The sequence below is a fragment of the Zonotrichia leucophrys genome, chromosome 11, assembly GCF_028769735.1.
Source record: "Zonotrichia leucophrys gambelii isolate GWCS_2022_RI chromosome 11, RI_Zleu_2.0, whole genome shotgun sequence".
Lineage (NCBI taxonomy): Eukaryota > Metazoa > Chordata > Aves > Passeriformes > Passerellidae > Zonotrichia > Zonotrichia leucophrys.
Genome location: NC_088181.1, coordinates 12,831,417 through 12,846,811, shown reverse-complemented (window position 1 = coordinate 12,846,811; position 15,395 = coordinate 12,831,417). Strand labels below are relative to the sequence as shown.

The window sequence follows — 15,395 nt, the reverse complement described above, 5'->3', positions numbered from 1 at the left end:
TCATCCTTCCCATGCACAAGGCTACACACAGCCTCAAGCCAGCACAGCTGGACCTCCAGGTGCCAGATTAGGAGAAACCGAAAAGGTCTTTTTCCAAGAAAAATACAACACTCCTTCCCCCTCTCCCTGCTCACGTGCATGGGTGAGAACTAAGCAGGCTTGAGGGGCTTTATTTACTCCCTGCTAAAAAACCATTAAGCTCTACTGTACAGATCCGAGTCTGCCAAATTCTGTCACTTCATGCTTTGGATGTAAATTATAAAAAGAGACCAGGGGAAAAAATACAGTAGAAAACAGATGCTCTGGATTACAGTGCTGGGGTTTTTTTTTCCAAAACTACCATTTCCTTTATAGTTTCATTTATTTGGTAAGCAGAGCAGCATGACATGCTCACTGCCATAAAAGGGAAGACAATGGCTTTCCCAACCTTTGACATTTAAATTTATTTCCTTCCTCAATGATGAGACAAAACCCCTTCCCTTTGACAAACTAGGCTCCCCTGCTAGACAAGGAGCAGCACACAACAGTCAATAACACATCAGCAGCACTGTCTGTCTCCATGTTCTGTTAACATTCCTAACTACATTAGAAAGGTAAGAAACTCCATAGCTTTGTGCCTCAGTTTCCCCATCAATGAAATAAGAAACATTATACTGCACTGCTTCACAAAATTTGTTTAAAATGTTCCTGTGAAATGAACCTGCCTCAACAAGCAAGTAACTCAAATTGAGCTTTCAATTGATACCCCTAATGCTCAACTGAACTTTGAGTTCAGCTTCTCAATTGACACCACTAAAAACATTTACACAAAAGCTTCACACACCATGAAACTGAAGCCTCTTGTGTAGTTTACAGTACATTGAATCACTATACATCAGCACAAGTTTCGTGGCTCTTAGGACAGGCTGTGGAAAGCACCGAGAGCAGAAAACCCTGATAAAAATCTGAAACTAAAACCTCAGCCCTACTGCAACTACCAACTCACAAAACCTGCATCTTACAGCATTGTTGATTTGTCTTGAACTGACCAGTTTGTAGTTCAGAAGGGAAGGTGGAAAGTACTGAAAGTCTCTCATCAAAGTTTTGAATGTCATTTGAATTTGAGATTTGTTATGTTCAGCTTTAACTAGTCACTAGGTTTGTCACTAGTTCACTGCAGCAGAAACTCAGTGATGCATTAAACTCCCTTCGTTACTAAATTCAAAACCGTTTCTCTTTTACCAAGACTGCAGCCATGCTGCCTTGTTCATTCAGCTTGCCAGAAAAATCTTACCCCAGAAAGAGTTAAAAATCTTTAAATTTGCCTTTGGTTCTTGTTTTATGTGCTTCTTTCCAGAGCATTTCCAAATTGTATTAGTTTAACAGACTAGTGTATCTAAATCTTTTTAGCCACATACATCACTCACCAGCATGGTTTTATTACAAGGGATATGTTATTAAAGCTTAACCTTGCACTCAGTCACTAATCAAAAACAATTCAAGAAAGCAAATCAAATGTTCCAACTTAACTAAAATCTCCTCCCTTTAAGCAACAAATAAAGCCTGGCTGGCTTGCAGGGAAACTTCCATGCATCACCATCAGCTCACTCAAATCAGGCACGTTTCTTAAGTCTAAATTTAGCTGCTTGTATTTCTTCAGAACTTTAATTCCTGAATATTGTGTTGAACCTATTGAGACTGTTGAAGTGCCAGATCTTAAGGCTGCAGTCATATTGAGATTCCTTTATGGCAAATATAAGAAGCAAAGTTGCTGTAGCACACAGGCAAGCGGTTGGGAACAAACACACCAGCAAAAGGATCAGGCATTCAGAAGCCGAGATTCATCTTCCAGTCATGCTGGCAATGCTGAATCTCACCTATGTGCCAGTGAGGAGTAGTTAAGCTACTTAACCAGCTGAAGAGAAAATGATTGTACATACATATAGGAAGGTTGATTTCATGGAGACACCTCTTAGGTTTTCAAATCCCTCCTTCACTGGAAGCAGAATCAATCAACGAGCGCTCATTTTTGGACAGGATGAGACCATGCCTTCACTCGGAAAAGAGGAGCCCCTAAAACTCTGCTGTGCCAGCGAGGTGCCCCAGCAGTGGGGACACCTGCAGGGACACCTGTGTCCTCTCTGTGCTGGAACAGGCTCTGAGTCACAGCAGGTGGACAGGTTTCACCCATGGATAACCAATCCTCACCGCCTGGAAAGGCGAGCGTGGCACAGGCGCTGCCGCTTTCACTGCTTCTTGTGACAGAAGACGGAGCAACTTCTGCTTTGCAAGAGCAAGTTTAAAATTTATATTATAACACTGAATCCACCAAAGCTGCCAAGAGACATTGAACTCATGGGATCTGTGAAAGTTTTTCACACCTGTGTTTTTCTCCTGTGCCTAATATTATGGGAGGCATTTTGGAGGATTTTACAATGCAAGTTTCAATGAGACACTTACAGTCTCCCTCAGGCAAATTGTCACAGCTGCAGAGGTCTGCTACCCAGCTGCCAATCAAGGCAGGCAGGGAGTATGTGCAGTGAAATCACAAAAAAGGCAGGCTTCATTAGACTGCTGAAACCTAACTAGAGGCTATCTGGGCGTGCTTGAGCCCTTAAAACAGGGTTGCTTTAGAAAGAGGGGTTTTTTGTTCCTTTCCAAGTGAAGAAAGGGCCCTAGTACTCTTTGAGGAATGTATTGGTGCCAACTTTCCCCTTTGCAATTTCAATGTTTGTTTTCTCTGTCTAAAAAAAGAAATTACATCGCCCTACAAGCTTCTATTATTAGATTAGCTGATATAGCTGGAAAAAGTGGACAAGATTACAGGTTCCACATCCCTTTGCCAGGTCTCAGAAGTGTGTCTACTTTTCCCAACTCTAGAAGCTGCTCCAATGAAATATTCCTTTCTACAACCTTTCCTTCCCTTATTTCCTTAAAGCACCCCAGCTACAAAAACACTGGCACTAAAGACCAACTGTGCTGGAAGAACTGGAAGAGAATTATTCTTCCTTCATGTCTAACAGAAATATTCTGAGGGAACCAAATGCATTTAGTAAAAATAAAAAGAAAAAAGAGCTCTACAGACAAGGACAAACACACAGAAGTTCAGCCCAAATAATGTTCAAGTGGGAAATTTAAAAGCACATGGAAACAAGTGGCATATTGTAAGCCATTTAACAAAGTTAATTTTAGGTATTCACTACATCTGGTCTTGGCCCTTATTCAGCAAGCTATTTAAGCATGTGCTCAGGTTTAAGCAAGTACAGGCTGAAAAGCCTACGTGTCCCACCACGTGCTCCAGTTGGGCATCTGCTGAACTACTTTGCTGATCCAGAACCATAACATATAATAAGAATTGCCCTGAAAGTTATCTAATTAACAGCTGTTATTTTAAGAACTACACAAATGTAACGCACATTTTATGTCCCTGAAAGAGCAGGTGTCATGAAGGCATAAATCCACATCTAAAAGTGTTTCAGACACAAAGCCACTTATGCAGATATGTTTTGTGAATGAAAAGAAAAATGTAGGCTTTAAACTAAAACATAATCAAGACTCATCAAGCTGCCTCTGTCCATTACCACACCTAATCTTTGTTATCCACACTGCTTCTTTGTTATTTCTTACTGACAATTTGTTATATTTTGCCTCTAATTAATTCTACCAGGAAAATGTTAGGATTTTTTTTTTTTTAATTTGTGCTCACTTAGGTCTTCTTTTGAACACAAAAACCAGTGACATGATGTTCAAACATTAATGTTTGAGTGGCTTAGCAGCCGACCTATAGCTTTTCAAATTTTCAGATAATCACAAATCCTACTAAAATAAAAAGCACTGGGGAAAGCTGAGCTCCCCCTCCACGCCGCGGGTGCCTCGAGACCTGAAGTTTGACAATTCTGGGCTCCCTATTTACAATTACAGCTGCATTTCCCGAGCGGATTGTGCCGTGACGGCTGAACCCTGCAAATGTCACCGGGCCGGCTCGGGCAGGGCGCAGCAGCAGCAGCAGAGCCTTTGTTGCTGGGGCCCGCAGGGAGGAGGTGCCGCCGAGGCAGATGGGGACCGCGGTAATGCGGAGCTCCCCGGGGACAGCCCGGCCCGGGGCTCCGCCAGCACCACCTGCCTCCCTGGGGCTGCGGCGGGCACACGGGGGGCTGCCCTGCTGCAGGGACTCGGGGCCATTGTGCTGCCCAACACGGCTGTGCCACCCCACAAAGCATGGCACGGGGGGTCACATGTGCCACCCTCCAAAGCATGGTACGGGGGGGGTCACATGTGCCACCCTCCAAAGCATGGTATGGGGGGGTCACATGTGCCACTCCCCTCAGCATGGCACAGGGGGGTCACCCCACACAGCCTGGCAGGGGACTGTCCCCCCAGGTGGCTGGCAGAGGGGTTCCTGCTCATGCCACATCTGATGGTGCCACCCACCCTGGCTGCAGGGCAGCTGCTTGGTTTGTGTGTCCCGTGAGGAAGAGGGAGCGCACAGAGACATGCTGGGCTTCTGTGATTTCAAGAGAACATTAAGAACCTTCAGCCCTTCTCTCCTGCTAATGTTACTAATAACCTCCATATTGTCATCTATCTTACCTGAGCTAACAGTTTATAAACCACCACCTGCAGCTTGTCCCTTATAGTTTATTAACATACACTAATAAACAGTATGCTTCACTCCCACTGTGCTGCCAAGTGAAGCCAGTCAGAATAACTGCATTAGCTTTACTGTTCTTTCTCAGCACATTTTTCCCACATGGGAACAATTAGGACAAACTCCCTCCAGATTATATTTTGAGATCCATCATATTTGCAGGAAAATAATAATAATAATAATAATCTTTTTCACAAATGCATCTGTAGGCATCTACAGAAAATTAACCTGACTGACATTACCAAAAGTGATAGGCTCTTAATCTCCTCAGCAGTTCCTCTGCATGGAAAGGGTTAATGCTCCCCAGGCTCTGACTTACACCTATTATGCTCAAGTTTAAAAATAAGATGTGAAAGATGCATTATATAAGGCCAGTACTGCTATCCTGCCCATCTCCTATTTTGGAATTAAAGATCATCATTGCTCACATCAAAGGGGCTGGGTGAGAATAAAAGAAAAGACAGGAACAATGAAAATAGCTACCCGACACGAACCAGATCAAAGGACCAGGCACAGAAAATGAAGAGCTAGGGGGTCCTTTAATTACTGTCCACATCCTTCAAGTCATGTGGTGAGAAAGAAGGGAAAAAAGTTTTGAAGGCCACTGGGTTTTGTCTTGCTGTGGCTCCTGTTTCCACAGTCTGTGCCAGTTCCCTACAAACTGCTCTGCTTTTTATTTTTTAAAATTTTTTTTTCTTCATTTTATTAAAGTCAAATAGGACTCCTGGACTCCAAAACTCCTCCCTTATGCCAGGAGGAGGAGAGGGAAGGAGGGGTGAGAGGGGCAGTAGTACAGATAGTCTGTAGCAATTGCCTGAAACAATTTCAGGAGGACTGCTCCAGGCAGCGCCCCGGGAGCTGCTTTGGGAAGGAGAGCTCTGGCTACCTGAGGCTAGTCTTTATTTGCCGGCCTCCCGGGTTGAGAAAACTTCAAATTCACATAGGGCACTGCTCCATGGGGCAGCAGATCAAACCTGGCTACTAGCTGTTTGAGCTCAGCAGCAGAAAAAAGGATTGCTCTGGGACTGAGCATAAGTAGAAGCATGATTAAACTTCAAACATACACATCCCTCCCCCCCCTTTTTTTTATACACAGCAGACAGTTATGGCTAATATTTCGATATGGACTTAAAAATATGCTGCAAATAACTTACTCCAGGCCTGCTGGCTGTGGGCTTAAAAATAATAAAAATTTAAACTAGCTGTATTATTGCAATGAAGTCAAATGTTCAGATTTACATATCATGGATCATTAAGGGAATGTCAAGTTATTTAAAAGGATCTCTTTTTATTTAACTTAACTCTCAAGATTAAAATTCAGATATTTGACCATTGACTGTAGTGACATATCATACCATTTACTTCCTTCTATTTATACTTCAAATGTGGTACATTTCTCTCTAATTACTCCTGACTTATGTTTCACAGAATAGCCAGGGTTGGAAGGGACCTCTGGAGAACATCTAGTCCAACCCCTGAATGTTTATTTTTAAAAAGACAGAATAAAACATGCCATAAGGAAGCAATAGAACAGGGATTTAAAAATTGATGTGGAAGAAACTGACCAAACTTTCTAGGAAGTAACAGTGCTTTGCTCTAATAAAAATATTCTGGAAAAGAAAAGCCCTGGGACGTTCCCAAGAAATTGTATTTGCTAACATAGGTGCGAGCAGTGGGCACAGACAGAAGTCACTGAAGAGGAAAATGCTTTCCTGTCTCAAGTCAGTTTGCTTGGGTTTATGCTGTATGCCAAACTATAGCATGAAAAGCATTCACACACAATTTTATAGACTTTGGAGAAGGAAGCTCATATCACCAAGACAACATCTAGAAAAGGCGAACACAGGATACAAAGGCATCCTTCTTCCCATCCTATTTACAGCTTGGAAACTGTAGACAAGCAGTAAGGATGATGTTTTAAGAGGCAATTCAGCCTCCAAACTCCAATGAGTGCCAACTTACTTCATCTTCTTTCTGATGAAAGTTGCCTCCATCTCTTCCTGTTCTTGGACACTAACATGCAGCAAACAGCCGTTCTCAGGAGGCCAGCTGAGGACTAAATTAAGCAGATATAGACTACAAAGCTGCTTTCCAAAGTGGGCATCATGCCTGGGCTCTACATCTGAGCAGCATGCTAGGTACGTGTACCAAGTTCAGTTCGCTGTCTTGCAATCATCCGCCGTGGGAACCTTGCCCAAACAAGCCTTCAAAGCTACCCTGGCTCTGGTGGGATCAGCACCACAGCACTGGGACTGGGACATTTGCCTCCTTGTTACAGGTCTCAAAGTACCACATTATCCATTTAGATAGTCTTTTGATTGAGACAGCTTCCCTTTTGGGCTTAGCCCCAAATGCCAAGAACAGATGAGATGGTTTAAGAAACTCTCCAGGTAAAACATGAAAAGGATGCTTAAGATCCAGCTTCTGACGAATAGCTGCACTCAGGGAGCCACAAGGGCTAGGGATATAAACATGGTCAATTAAATGAACTGATTGAAAAGAAATCAGAGATCCCTCTGGGGAAAATCTGACATGTGGTCCTGCAGCCACTGCAATCTTTTTGGAAGGTGGTAAATGGGGCAAAAGCTGAGAAGAACTGGAGTGCCTTACACATTTGGCAAAAAGTGGTTGTCATAAGGAAGGGCATAATCTTTAAAGGAAATAAAATACAAAGAAATATCCATGATGGGTTCAAAAAGAGGCTCAACCAGCTCACTCAAAGCCTCTTGAAACCTCAGCACTGAGTAGAGAATTCTATTGGGAAAATGCAGTAAAGGCTCTTCAGCAAATGTTCTGTCCTTTCCACAGACTGCCCCACAAAATGCACTGGTAGATGCTGAGAAATCTTCCAAAACATTCCAAGATGCATTAACATGAAGGAATCAATTGGAATGCAAACTAATAAGGATGGTGCAGAATAAGGTTCATTTTCTTTTATCTCACTAAAAAAATACCTACATGCTCATTCATGGGAGGGAATAATTTACTAATAGTTGAGTTATTTTTGATGCATTTGTTTAGACAAGCTCAAGAGACAGTGGGATCACAACAGGACTGCCAGAAGCTAAAGATCTGCATGGAGAGCTACCTCCACTTTGTGTCTTGCCTGTGCATCTTCGAGAGTCCAGTGCTGGTGCTGCCCAAGCCATGGTGTGCTTTGTCTGGGCCCTGAGCTCAAGCTCAGATGGAACTGGAGCAGGCTGAGCACACATTCTCTCCTAGATAAGCAGTCTGGAAAGGCCATAAATGTGAATGCAGGCTGTTGAGACAATGCCAGCATATCTAAAAATCAGAGTAATGAGCTCAAGCTGCCGTCACTAGGAGCATGTGTGCCTTTTCCTGTCTCACTTTCTGGAAACCCATGGGTATTCCTGCAAAGGGAGGGACATCCTAAAGTGGTTGCTGACTCTAACCCAAGAGAGGGGCATCTTGCAGAGCTAATTGAGTTATTTACCCAGGAACTCAAGCAACAATTGCTGTTGGGATTGATGAATTCTTATTTTGCCTGTGGAAGTCAATCACCTGGTTCTCATCTAACTTTGCTAGAATAGAGCACTACTCATTAAGCCTTTTCAACCTGTACCAGAAACAAAACTCAAACTTCCCATTTTCTTTTTCCTCAGAAGGTTCAATCACAGAGTAATTTAGTTTGGAAAGGATATATGGAGATCACCTGTATAAAAACTGTTTCTCAAAGTCTTTTACTGCCAGAAGAAAGTCACCAGTCATTTTCAATAACTTTTTTTTTGAGGATGCTTTACCAAAAAAATTTCTCCAATAGGCTGGAAGCCCGTCTCTCACTGGGTAGAGAAGACACTACCTGCCCATGCTTCCTAGAAGCAGGACATTTGCTTTCTGTGTCTATTTCTATGACAATGTCTCAGGGAAATCATGAGACAGCCATCAATGTTGGAAAAGAAAGCAGAACTCCTGGCCAAAACACTGGAAAGTAAAATCAAGTAGATGCATTTTTTCCTTCTAGTAAGTTTTGGACTTTTTTAAGAGGGGAAGATCTTATCCTCTGCTGAAGTCGTTAATTTCATCTTACATTTCCCACATCTTCTTCTGAGTCAACTATCTTAGCCTGTGTGTTTCACTTTAGTTGCTGCTTCCAGATCCACTCTACCTTTTACCAGTCTATTCCTCTCCTTCTCTCCCCATGCTTTTTTGACATTTCTCCTCTTTCTCTTGGCAGTTCCCACCCTGACTCACATCCTCTGCCCCCATTTCCAGTCCTGTTACTCTAACCTTCCTCTAGAACACAATCTGTCAGCTTTCCCGATTTCAAGACCTTGCTTACCCTCTTTCCATCCTTTCTACATTTCTGTCATCTCCATGGTCAGAGCATACACGTTTATCCCTTCCTGAAGTCATTAACTTTCCTTGCCAATTGTTGTGTCCACCAGCTCTGTAAACCCAAGACCAGGGACAATGGGGGCTATTAAAGCAATATAAAACAGAGCATCAGTGCATGGTAATGGGGAGACTGCTGCCTACATAATGAAGATCTGGAAAAAAAAAACAAAAAACCAAAAACTGTCAAAATTACAAGACCTGGGTGAATTTAACACACATTCAAAGATTAGGGGGAAAAAAGATTATGTGCTTCAGAAAGGCACTAGTGCTCAGCTAACACTCCTTAAACCTGGTACTACCAGAGCTGAAAGAACAATTTCACAAGTCTCCTGCACACTTGAATACAACTAAAAGACAAAGCAGAAGTCTGATGCTTCTTAATGGCTATGCACACTGCTCCAGTGTTCACATGGCTACCTCAACATAAAGTACCTGATGCCCTACTGAACTTGCCAACTTGTCCTGTATGAGAACCAGTCATACTGATCATTTTTCTGTGACAAGTTTTCTCAAAACTTTGAAGTTTTTCAATTCTAAAACATGTTTAAAGATTCATGTGAGCTCCTAATGCAACTACAAACCTGATGAAATCTGCTGGCAATCTCATCATTTCCCTTTGAGTTTAACTCAAATATATTCCTGCATGCCTCCACAGAATCAACTTAAAATAATCTGGTGAATTTCCTTCTTATTCTCCAGGGCAGGTATAGTGTTCTAGCTGTGACTTGAGCGAAGCTCTGTGAATTATATGGTAAGAACAACCTCATTGTCAGAGCAGTCACCTGAAAATCATGCTAATACCTTAGTGACACTTTGGTAATAGGTGTAACACACAGCCAGGAATGGAAAAAGACCTGGGCTGCATGGCCACACAGGCCTGTACAAAAGCGGGGAAAAGGAAATGCTCCAGGAAAAGCAGGAGTTGTTTCACTCACAAATGTCCCAAGCTCTTAACAGAGGGATAGAAATAATTTTGGTGATGCTTTCCTCTCCATTCTTCCTTTTTCTGCTCCCTCCACGCTGACATTTCCTCTCTTGCCGCCACCTCCCAAGCAGCTGCTACCCCTTTACTACTCTCCTACCTTCACTGCTTTGAGAATTCACCCAAAGTGTGTCCTTTAACTCCCGCTGTACATTTAAAAGCTAGGATATGGCAAAACAAGCATACAGGTCTGTTTCCCAGCAAACTACTGTCTTTAAGGCATCTTAACTCACCCTGGTATTTGCAGGCTGTCCCTCAGCCTCCTTCCCTCCATGTCCCCAGAGGTACCGACCCCGCTGTGTCCCCGACACGGTGCCAGCCACTGCTTCCCACCCTGCCACCACTGACTGCTGCCTCACCTCTCCTTCCCCTTCCCCCCCCGCAGCCCCTGACCCCCTGCACCCCCAGACAGGCGGGTGGGCAGGGGAGCAGTCCCACCTCAGCACGGGGAGCGCAGCGTCTGTCCCGCAGCGGCGGCTGGGCTGTGCCTCGCACACCGCGCTGAGGGTGACATAGCACAGGAAAACCAGCAGCCACCAATGCGCCTGGGCCTGTGAGAGCACAGCCAGCCCTGCTCTTTGTTTCGCTTTTAGGTTCAAACCTGCCCTCTTTTCATTTCAGAACTTGGTTCACCAGGGGCCAGCTCCTCCAGCTGCCTGCGACGGCCTGTGCCCTACAGACTGGCTCACACCCCAAAGCTCAGCATTGCACCAGCACAGGGGTAATTTTTTAAATCTTTCCAGCAGAAGCTGGTTTTGTCCTTTCCCCACACCCCTCCCAGGCAGGGCTGGTGGCTCAGCCCAGAGTGCTCGATGCCAGCACAGGCTGGCAGCAGCCCTGCTGGCAGCAACGGGCCTCAGCATAGAGGAGCACAGAGGTGGGCAGGTGCTGAGTGGGTGCACCTTATCTCCATGAATTTTACTCACTTGTATCTATCCAAATGACCTCACGGTACTTTTGCTTTGGCAGTTGCTCTCCACATTGCTGTCAGCACTTCTGAGATCGACAAGCTGAGCACACTGGCCAGGCTGGGAGGAGGATGAAAGGGGTGCTACCAAGCACTGGCCTAGTCTAAAAACATCTGACTGCCTAGGAGCAGCTCACCAGCTGTATTTGAGGTAGAAAAGGACAGTGTCACCTGCCACTCATACCACAGTGGATAAAGAGACAAGACCACATTACAGCTGTGGGTTTAATTATACTGGAACCAGAAATGTCAAAGAGGGGAGGATGGCAACAGTAACACAGTAGGCTCTCAAACCTATAAGAAAAAAGAAAAAAACTCCTTTTTTTCCACACAAGGAGTCTCTAATCTGAGCCACAGTTGACAAGCAATGGTTGTGCTGGCATTAGGCCAAAATTTTTACAGGGTTCCTTCAAGAAAGTCATCTTTCTTCACAGCTGACTTGTCGCTTTCATAACCAGTGGTCATGACAAGGCAGATTACCAGCTCTTTCAGCAGAGGAGACCTATTAATCTGTTTGATAGGATATCAGGATACCCTGCTCCTGCCCAAACAGACAGCAAATGTTCCACTCTTTCACTAGTTGGGAAGAAATCTCATGAATCTGGCCCACACATAAAGAAACGTTCTGTTCCCATTCTGAGGAAAACATGACAGGGCTCTAGTGAAAATCCCAACTTCTTCATGATCAGATAAACCACAGTGTCTTACCTCAATAAGGCCCGTTCATTTTCCTAGTACATCCATACATACACTTGTTCCAGGATGGGATCCAACAAAAATCACTGCAAAAGTGGGTTGGTTAATTTTTATTTCCCAGGTTAGGGTTGGGTGGTTTTTTTCCTAGCCAATGTTTGATCTCTCTGGCACTACAACACTGCTTGCCTGCCCACCCTACACAGTGCCTATATGGGAAGAAGAATACACTGCTAGAGCTTGCAAGGTTCATTTAAGATACACAATACGCTAATACAGTCTGTTAAGTCTTAGAGAATGATTTTTAAAACAAGCAAAGAAATGTCCTCCACTAAAGAAAGAAAACTCTAATGTGTGGAAAAAATGCCAGTTTAGGTCTGTGGTGTCATGGTCCACAGGGGAGGCTTTTCCACCCTCAATACTAATTATGTGCTGGGCAAGATACAGCACTATACATTAAGCACTATATCTGATCAAGCAGAAGACTTTTTAAAATGGTTTACTAGCTATTAGGTATCCTGCACTCTACACGCTGTGCTGACATAAGATTTTACTGCTTGCAGATGCAATTGCCAAAGACTAAAAGGTTTTATTTTCTCAAACCACACAAACTATATTACTACTCCTGAACGCTATATTAGAGGGAATCCCCTTAAAAGAGAAGAAAAATTTCTGGCTGGCAAGTTGCTAGTGAAAAATATCCAAACTGGCTAAACTAAACCTTCAAAGCAACCAATACAAAAACACAAATGGCATCAATCTCTGTCTTCCTCTACATCTATCTTGAGCTGTGGGGTATGGGAGCAGGAGAGGAAGAAGGGCTGCAGAAATGCCCAATGTGTGGACACTGCACAACTCAGTCCCCTGACAATCCCCTTCTCTGGTGTCACTATCTGCTGGCTTTGTGGGCAAAATTGACCGCTGGTCGCTGGTAGCCAGCACACGCAGCCTGGCGACCTGAAAAGGCCATTGATTTTCCCTGTCCTTAAGAGCACGCTCTGCTGAGCTTGGAGCCGTGTGCTCGTAACTTAAAGGGGGTGCGTTTTGTTTAATTGTGCCTTTTCTTGGCCTGAATTTCCCCCAAAAAGCTGAAGAGGGCATGTGCTTATTATCTTTTAGTGCAGCATGTGCTCGGTGCAACCTGAGCTCTTCGGATACTTCGGTCTGAAAATTAGAAAAAAAAAAAATTAATTGCGAGGAAAAACAAGGCTGCTCTGCGACTTTGATTCAATCAATTACCATTATCTTGCAGCGCAGCCCTCCCCGCCGCCCCCGGACCAGTTGTGTTTAACTTTCCTCGCCAGCCGCGGCCCCGCAGCGCGCTGGCGGAGCGGCGCTGCCGGCTGCGCTCCCGCGCGGGGCCCTTATCAGCCGCTCCCAGTCAGCGCCGGCCCCGCACAGCTGGCAGGGACCCCCTCCGTCCCCGCCTTATCTGCCAGCGCAGCCCCGGCCGGGCCGGGAGGGGCCCGCGGCCGCCCCCGGCCGGGCCGGGCTCTGCCGCCGGCCGCCCCGCTCCCGCCGAGCCTCCTCCGGCGAGCCCGAGCCGTCTGAAGAGAGGCAGGAACAAAACCGCAAATTTAGATTAATAAAGCATTTGTTGATTCTACAGAAACTTAGCAGGCCCCTAAGAAATCCACCAGAGACCTGTGCAGCTCCAGTAATTTTCTGTTATATTATCTTTCTTGTAAAATACTTCCCCAGACAGAGCCCCCAAAGGGGCTCAAATATCACTGTGACTAACCGAAATCAATGTGCACTCACCTATTGACATTTTTACATAGTTTTTGGATTTAGTATCCGGCCCAAAACACAATCAAATCTTCTGCCAAGGAAATAACAGGCACTTAGCTAGTCAGCTATTAGTGTTACAAAGGAAAAAATGTGGGCACCCAAGGGAGATGGGAGAGACGGCATTGACGTCAGGGGTAATTGGGTGTCTGAGAGAAATTGCCAACGGCTGGCCAAAACCCCCAGAGGCCCACACAAAGCCGAGCTGCAACTCTAATAAAGGAAAGTAAATTCTAGAAAGGGGCTTTGCTGCAAAGAAGCCTAGCAGGAACCAAAAATATCTCCCACATACACAAACACATACACACAAATAAAAAATACAAAATACGTTTAGGAGCTCTCTTTCGCACATCTGGTTTAAGCTAAAGTGCTTTCTACTTTTTTCTTTTTTTTTTTTTTCCAGGACCACATGGATTTTTATGTTGTACCGTATGTTCAACATCTATTTTTATAAACAGAATTCAGGGCTTTAAAGAAACTTATTTTTAATCATGTGGCTTTAAATTGCAATCTCTCTGGCACCCACTCTGGCACCATTAAAAACAGTTTGGTCTTTTCTTTAAAAATCCCTGAACTTCCAAGAAGAATGACAAGCACAGTGGAGCCATTGGAGGGCCACGGCTAAGGAGCTGTCCGACTGGTAAATCTGTATTTGCACACCCAACACCTCCCCATCACCTGTACCTAGCTTTGTGTTTCACTGACAAAACTCCCTTCCCACTCCCTCCTCCCCTAATGCAGGAAACCTGAGAGAAAAGATTTCAGATCAGACACCGTGGGCAGAGTTTAGGGAGGACGTGGAGGCTGTAGCCCATTCTTTCCACTCATCCAGATCCCTGTCATAGCAATATAGACCCACTGTCCTCATGACACTCCACCACAGATGAAGAATAAAGTGGATTTGGTCAGTTCTTACTAAGACCAATGTGTCTCCATCCCCATTCACCTCCCCCCAGACTTCTATTATATGCCTCACACAATAAGACCCAAACATCCCGTCACTAAATGCATTATAAAACTCAGATTGGTATTTGCCAGCATGATAAACTGCTTTTTGTCTTCTACACTAAATGCAAAAATGCTTTTTAATAGGTAATTTAGAGTTTCAGCAAAGTTTCAAGAATAACAAGATGATCAAGAACTTAATAGGTTCAAACCTGCTATTACACCTAGCTGTGTCTCCAGCATAACTATCATCATCTGGAATCTATGGGGGTCCCTGTAAGCCCATCAAGTGAGTGTTAACAATTTCACTTACAAGCTGCCTCCACCCAACCAAAGAGCAGAAGAGGTAGAATCAGGTTAGAGAGAGGCTGAGGTACAAACAAAATGGCCACACACAAAGCACAAAGGGCTCCTTAAGCACCAAGGCATAAAGAAGTCTTTAACAATACACATATAAAATAGAGCTAAGTTTGAAAAGATCACAAGTGCTTGATCGTAAAATTGCATTGCAGAGAACAAAATGATTATTGCTCTCAGAGAAGGAAGAGGGCTATTAACACAAAGAAACTCTCTAAGAAATGTAAATACAAAAACCTACACAGAAAGCAGATGCAAACAAAAAAAGTCCCAGACCTTGGGATGTAAAGGGGAAATTTCTTCATCTCGTGCTGGTGAGCCCAAGTCTTGCAGAGGATGCCATTCATATGGAAGAGGGTCTGGAAAGGGGAACGTGGGCCACAAGGGCAAAGGGGGAGTGGTGTGGGGGGAGAGCATCTCCACTACCTCCATTATTTCTTGATGGCAAATCCACAACCATTGCTCAGGCCTCCAAGTGTTAGATGGGAGAGGCAGACATTCTTCCCCCTTCACTTTCTACAGCGCTTACAGTTCACATCAGAGAAAGGGCAATTAAAACCACTGGACTGGCTCAGTAATATCATGTCCCTGACAGCACCATCAGAAACATTCAGCAAGTAGTTTCTATCCTGAAGTTCACATAGTTAACAGTTTTATTGTGCAAATATTGCAATAAGAGT

General features: G+C 44.3%; 1 protein-coding gene across 7 annotated transcripts in view; it reads right to left on the bottom strand.

Annotated features, from left to right (window-relative positions):
- Window positions 1–15,395, bottom strand: part of ZNF423 (zinc finger protein 423) — a 280,738-nt gene that overhangs the window by 121,284 nt on the left and 144,059 nt on the right. Inside the window, exon 1 of one of the 7 annotated variants that reach the window (XM_064723045.1) lies at window positions 10,404–10,492. The exons of the other annotated variants lie outside the window; for them this stretch is intronic. The gene's annotated coding sequence lies outside the window, so the exon portion shown is untranslated. Of the gene's footprint in view, window positions 1–10,403; window positions 10,493–15,395 lie in introns of those variants that run through there. 7 annotated transcript variants of the gene reach the window in all.